This window comes from Montipora foliosa, chromosome 14, assembly GCF_036669935.1.
Source record: "Montipora foliosa isolate CH-2021 chromosome 14, ASM3666993v2, whole genome shotgun sequence".
NCBI lineage: Eukaryota > Metazoa > Cnidaria > Anthozoa > Scleractinia > Acroporidae > Montipora > Montipora foliosa.
In genome coordinates this window covers 7,859,311-7,864,310 of record NC_090882.1, presented here as the reverse complement: position 1 = coordinate 7,864,310, position 5,000 = coordinate 7,859,311, and the positions used below count along the sequence as shown (strand labels likewise).

The window sequence follows — 5,000 nt, the reverse complement described above, 5'->3', positions numbered from 1 at the left end:
TTGCTGAGGTAACTGAAGCCCATACATGTATTCTAAAAAAAGCCTTAGCCAGCTTATGAAAAGTGTGTAATTGTTACTAAGGGGGATAATTTGTTGGCTTCTTAAAATTTCCTTAACAAGAGAGTGTATTTTAAAGGACATTTGTCTCTGTTATCCATTAGGCCCTTTTAAATTTTCAAAATTCTATCAGTATAGTTTGCTTTGTGGCAAATGATATTAAGGATGGTCAAACTATTTTGAATTCTGTGAACAAACTGTTCTTTACCCCACTTCCAAAAGTACTATAATACTCGTTGTTTTCCATCCAAAATTTTTTATAAGCATTGTTTTTATTTTCTCTGTGAAACTGGAAACAATGCTCAAGCAAAGTTTTGGGCAAACAAAGAGTATTATGGTATTTTTGAAAGTGGCCTATTTTGAATGATTGATTGTACACAACTGTTTCTCAAAATGGCAGTATTTGTCATGGTACCATATGAAAAGCATCAGTTGCTTAATGAGGTCATCTGGTTATTGAACCAATTATTAGTGTCTCGCATGATACCATAACATTTTGTCACGCAAAACAGTGTGGTTGAGTTAATCGTTCCAATTAGACGTTTCCTTGAAACTGCATGTTGAAACTGGTGTGAGCCATTTTAAGGGAATCCCCACCCCTTGCATGGGTTACTTTAAACCGTATTTGTAAATTTCTTTCAAGAAGTGGTTTGTACTAGAAAGTGAAAATAAGTGTTTCTTAAATTAACTTTGTGGCAAAAACGTTTTCTTTAAAAATTTCAAGTGAATTTTATTGTAAAAATTATTTTTACCTCTTACGATTACAGACTAATTCTAATGAAAGAAATGGTCTCCAAATGTGGTTTGAGCTTGAAAACCAGTCCTAATCTGCCTCTTACGTACATGTATATACTATGGCTCAGAATTAAGTAATGTTAATTGACTGTGACAAGGTAACAAGAGCTGCTTGAATGCAGCAAAATAAATTTACGTGGCGATCATTTTTAAACAAAATCATCACTACAACAAAGCATCCTGATGTTTAAAACAATCTCCCAGCAGGTACAGTGAGAACTTTCTTCCTGGTATTGGAAAATAGAAGGTTAAACGTAATTTGTGGTTAACCCTTCTTGTATGGTGTCTCTACGTATGTATTTCCTCCTGGAAATGATGGACTCCGAGGGTAGAGAGATCATATTGACAGTCTACCAATTGGTGACGAGCCAGAGATATTTGGAGTGCATAACAACGCAAATATTGCTTTCCAGGTGAGAGAGAACTGACTGCTAAAATTGTCAAATTGGCCACAGGGTTGGTGTTGGGATGCAAATCTTTTGCCTTTGTCGTTTATCAGGGCAGAGATGACACTGAACACGTCGAGTTGTTTTCTTTTCTAATTACTCGTTTTCCTTGTTAGCTTCTTTTCGATTGTCACCAAGATGACAACAATTTTTGCCATTGTTCTTTTTATTCTATTTATTTCAACGCTTTCTTGTTTTCTCGTGAACCCAGTGAAACCCTTAGCGTTAGTTTAATTGTGGTGAGGGTTAAGTTACATGTAGCTGTTTATCTTTACTTGAGAACCAGCAATTTGGGTCTGGGAATCTTGAATCTTCTTGTGTTCAGAACATGCTAATCACTGCGCATAAGACTCTTTAAGGAATTGTTCCACATATCACTATTGGAAGAACGAAAAACGGTGTAGAATCTCTGAGGTACCCTAAAATTGAATGTATCAAGAGTTACTATAACCTCCTATGGATTACAATCTTTCAGATATGCTGCTCCTCAAGTATGGAATACGCTGCCTGTTAACATGTCAACTTCTGAATCTCTTATTGCTTTTAAGCGCCCTATTCACAATATTGCTGTGTAGATTTTTATATTTTTATCAATTTTGTTGCAATTTTTTTATATTTATTATACTCGGAGATACTACAAGCTCTCTCGAACTACTCTCAATCCGAGTTGAAATAAAGTGTGAACTTGTAGTTTGACTTTTTCTTCCACAATAAAGTATGTATGTATGTATGGCTTGTAGGGATGAACTTGTAGCTTATTTGTTTTTTTCTTGCACAATATGTATGTATGTAGGGGACACATTGTTTTAATGAATTACTTAAATTTGTGACATTAATCACTAATTGTCAGTATTCCTGGATACAAGTGATGTTGAGTTGGGTAGAAGATCATGGGAACACTTTGGGATGCTTAACAAAATCACTGTGTATGTAATTATGTGCATCACCCTCTGTTGGTCGTCTTTGAAAGAATTTACTTGTGGTTATTTTTTCCAAATTGCACTCGAAATCATGCGATTACCTTTACAAAATAGTCAACTTCTATGATCTTGTTATTTGCAGACTCAAGAAACTGATGCCCTGATTACTGCAGTGTCGGAGGTGCTCCTGCGTTTGGCCAGTGAAGAAAGCCCGCAAAACAAGCCCTGAGATTGTGTACGAGCTTGCTGAAAGCATCCTCTCTAAATTACCTGCTGCTCTTGATATGGAGAAGGCAGGCAAAGCTATTTTTGAGGGAACACTGAAGGGTCATGGGTCACAAGATCTTGGAAATGTATTTGAGAGGGCAAGGTTAGTCGTGCAATACAGAAACAAATGTGGAAGCTTTTTGCTTTTTGGGGAGGGGGGGGGGTTTAAGTGTTTTTTTACATTGAGAGAGGGAGCTTCCTTATTGCTGTTATCTGTCAGTGTACATCTGTTCAGTCCCATTTTTGCTCTGACATGAAACGCGCCTTTAAAAGACTGGTTTTCACTAGCGGCGGAGTAGGAGTCGTAAGAGCGCTTATGACCTTGTGAAAATCAAAGATCGGAGTCGTAAGCTCAACGGAATCAGAGTCTGAAGAATCAGAATGTTCCCATTTTCTTCCGACTCCGCTTGTGACTCTGTCGCTTATGATCCAGTGAAAACTAGATTGTCAGAGTCGGAGGCAGAAGCGGATAAACCAACCAATCGCAATGCTTGGAATCGAGCATTGTGATTGGTTTATTCTTCCGCTTCTGCCTTCGACTCCGACAATCTAGTTTTCACTTGATCATAAGCAACGCAGTCATAAACGGAGTCAGAAGAAAATGGGAACATTCTGATTCTTCCGACTCCGATTCCGTCTAGCTTATGACTCCGCTTAAGACTCCGATCTTTGATTTTCGCTAGGTCATGAGCGCTCTTACGACTCCGACTCCGTCGCTACTGAAAACCACCCTTAATTAAGGAGGCTCAAACCAGTTTAGCAGTATCAAGAAACTGTACTATTTAGATTTATTGGATCTACACAACGTTTTCATGTAAAGGCAATATTAGGGTACCATATAAAACACCAATAATTTCTTAACAAGTTCCATAATAGGTTACCATAGCAACAAAAGAGCTATATAAATACATCGTATTTCTTGTCTGTAAGCGCTTAGATCTCAAAAATGAATTTGGTGAATCCCAGTTTTTATTGCTGGGAAGTGATAACCAAGCTAAGATGAAACTCTCTGTAAAGTTAAAAAAATTATTTGGTGCAGATTCACAGCTATCTTCACCGTTGGAAATTGCTAAGGTGGCTCTCAATCCATTCCAGAAAATTTTATCAACTCCTTAGAGGATTTCACCTTGCTTGGTAATCACTTCACAGCAACAAAACTTGATAATCACCGAGTTTGTTTTTCATGGAAGAGTTTGAAGACAATAAAGGGTGTATTTGGATGGCTCGTTGGTTGCTATGGTAACGCATGACGCCATACATACGCATAACGCCATGTTTCATGTGATACCATAACATTTCCGTGGCAAGGAACAGTGTTGTATGGTCAATCCTTTTAAAAGACATTCCCTTAAAATTGTTGAAACTGGTTTCAGCCATCTTAAAGTGCACCCAACCCAAAAAAATTAACATTTGGTGCAGTTTTCTACTAGTTGCATTTTCATTTTGCTTTGGGTGATGGGGGAAGTTTGTTGTTGGAAATACATTGGAGGAGAAGATAATCACTGGGAGCCATTATGTTCAAACGCCCCATATCCCATTGCGAATTAAGTTGGACGATTCCGTGCATCTGTCGTATTGGAGAGCTTTATTTCCATAATTTATGAACATTTTGGTATAAATAGGCTTGTTTTATACCTCTTATTCCTCTCATTGACTGTAAAGGAATGTCGCGCGTACGACCCTCCCACCTCCCTGCAGCGAGGTCCAGCGAGTTGCCATGTTTGCCTCCGGGGCTCGCGTCTTCCCATAACTTATATCTGCCCGGGGCATTTGGGGTTGAGGGCTCTCAGTGATAATTTATTACTGTTCCTATGAGGGTAACAATGAGTTCTTCAATGTTGTAGATGCATTGTTAGGGAGAAGACCTTTAAGGAAGGTCATGGCAACGTGAGAATGCTATTAATCTGCTTTTCCTCTTTGCCTGTCAAGGAAGAACGCAATCCTTGCAAGGTGCGTGAGTAGAACATGTGAAAAACGTCCCAAGGATCGCGGTCTTGCGAAAAAGGCAAAACTCTGACTGCTTGCTGTATGGAATGGACTGGAGAAAGTTGGACAAGCTTTAAGACTGTTTTACAATTTTATTTGATATTTTTCAGTAATAGCAGATCACGCACTAAGCGAGATATTACTTGCATGCGATGAACTGGTTTTCAGATCATATATGGAGGACGAGTTACTGATGCTTGGGATAACCGGTGCTTCACAGCCATTTTTGGAAGATTCTCGCTAGCAATGGTTACAAGTTCAGGTGAGAATGTAACTTGTATCAATTTTTCCGTTTACGAAGCCATTAGGTTTAAAAGTGAAGCCTATATTCTAAAAAATGCTCCAAGCCTTAGCCCGTTTTTGAAAAGTGTGTAATTGTTACTAAGGAGAGTCAATTGTAGGCTTTTGAACATTCCTTTAACAAGAGAGGGTATTTTAACGGATACGCTTCACTTTAATCCCTTTGAAATTTTCAATTTCTATCAGTATACTTTTGCTTGGTAACAATGATATTTATAAGGATGCTTAA

The 5,000-nt window shown here is 38.2% G+C and overlaps 1 protein-coding gene and 1 long non-coding RNA gene across 3 annotated transcripts in view; both read left to right on the top strand.

Annotated features, from left to right (window-relative positions):
- Positions 1-5,000, top strand: part of LOC137985505 (ESF1 homolog) — a 65,721-nt gene that overhangs the window by 33,508 nt on the left and 27,213 nt on the right. The window lies entirely within an intron of this gene.
- Positions 1-5,000, top strand: part of LOC137985507 (uncharacterized) — a 10,131-nt gene that overhangs the window by 935 nt on the left and 4,196 nt on the right. Inside the window, exons 2-4 of one of the 2 annotated variants that reach the window (XR_011119309.1) lie at positions 1,060-1,265; positions 2,361-2,588; positions 4,582-4,733. This is a non-coding gene — a long non-coding RNA (uncharacterized lncRNA). Of the gene's footprint in view, positions 1-1,056; positions 1,266-2,360; positions 2,589-4,581; positions 4,734-5,000 lie in introns of both variants that reach the window. The other variant, XR_011119308.1, reaches the window with a different exon arrangement.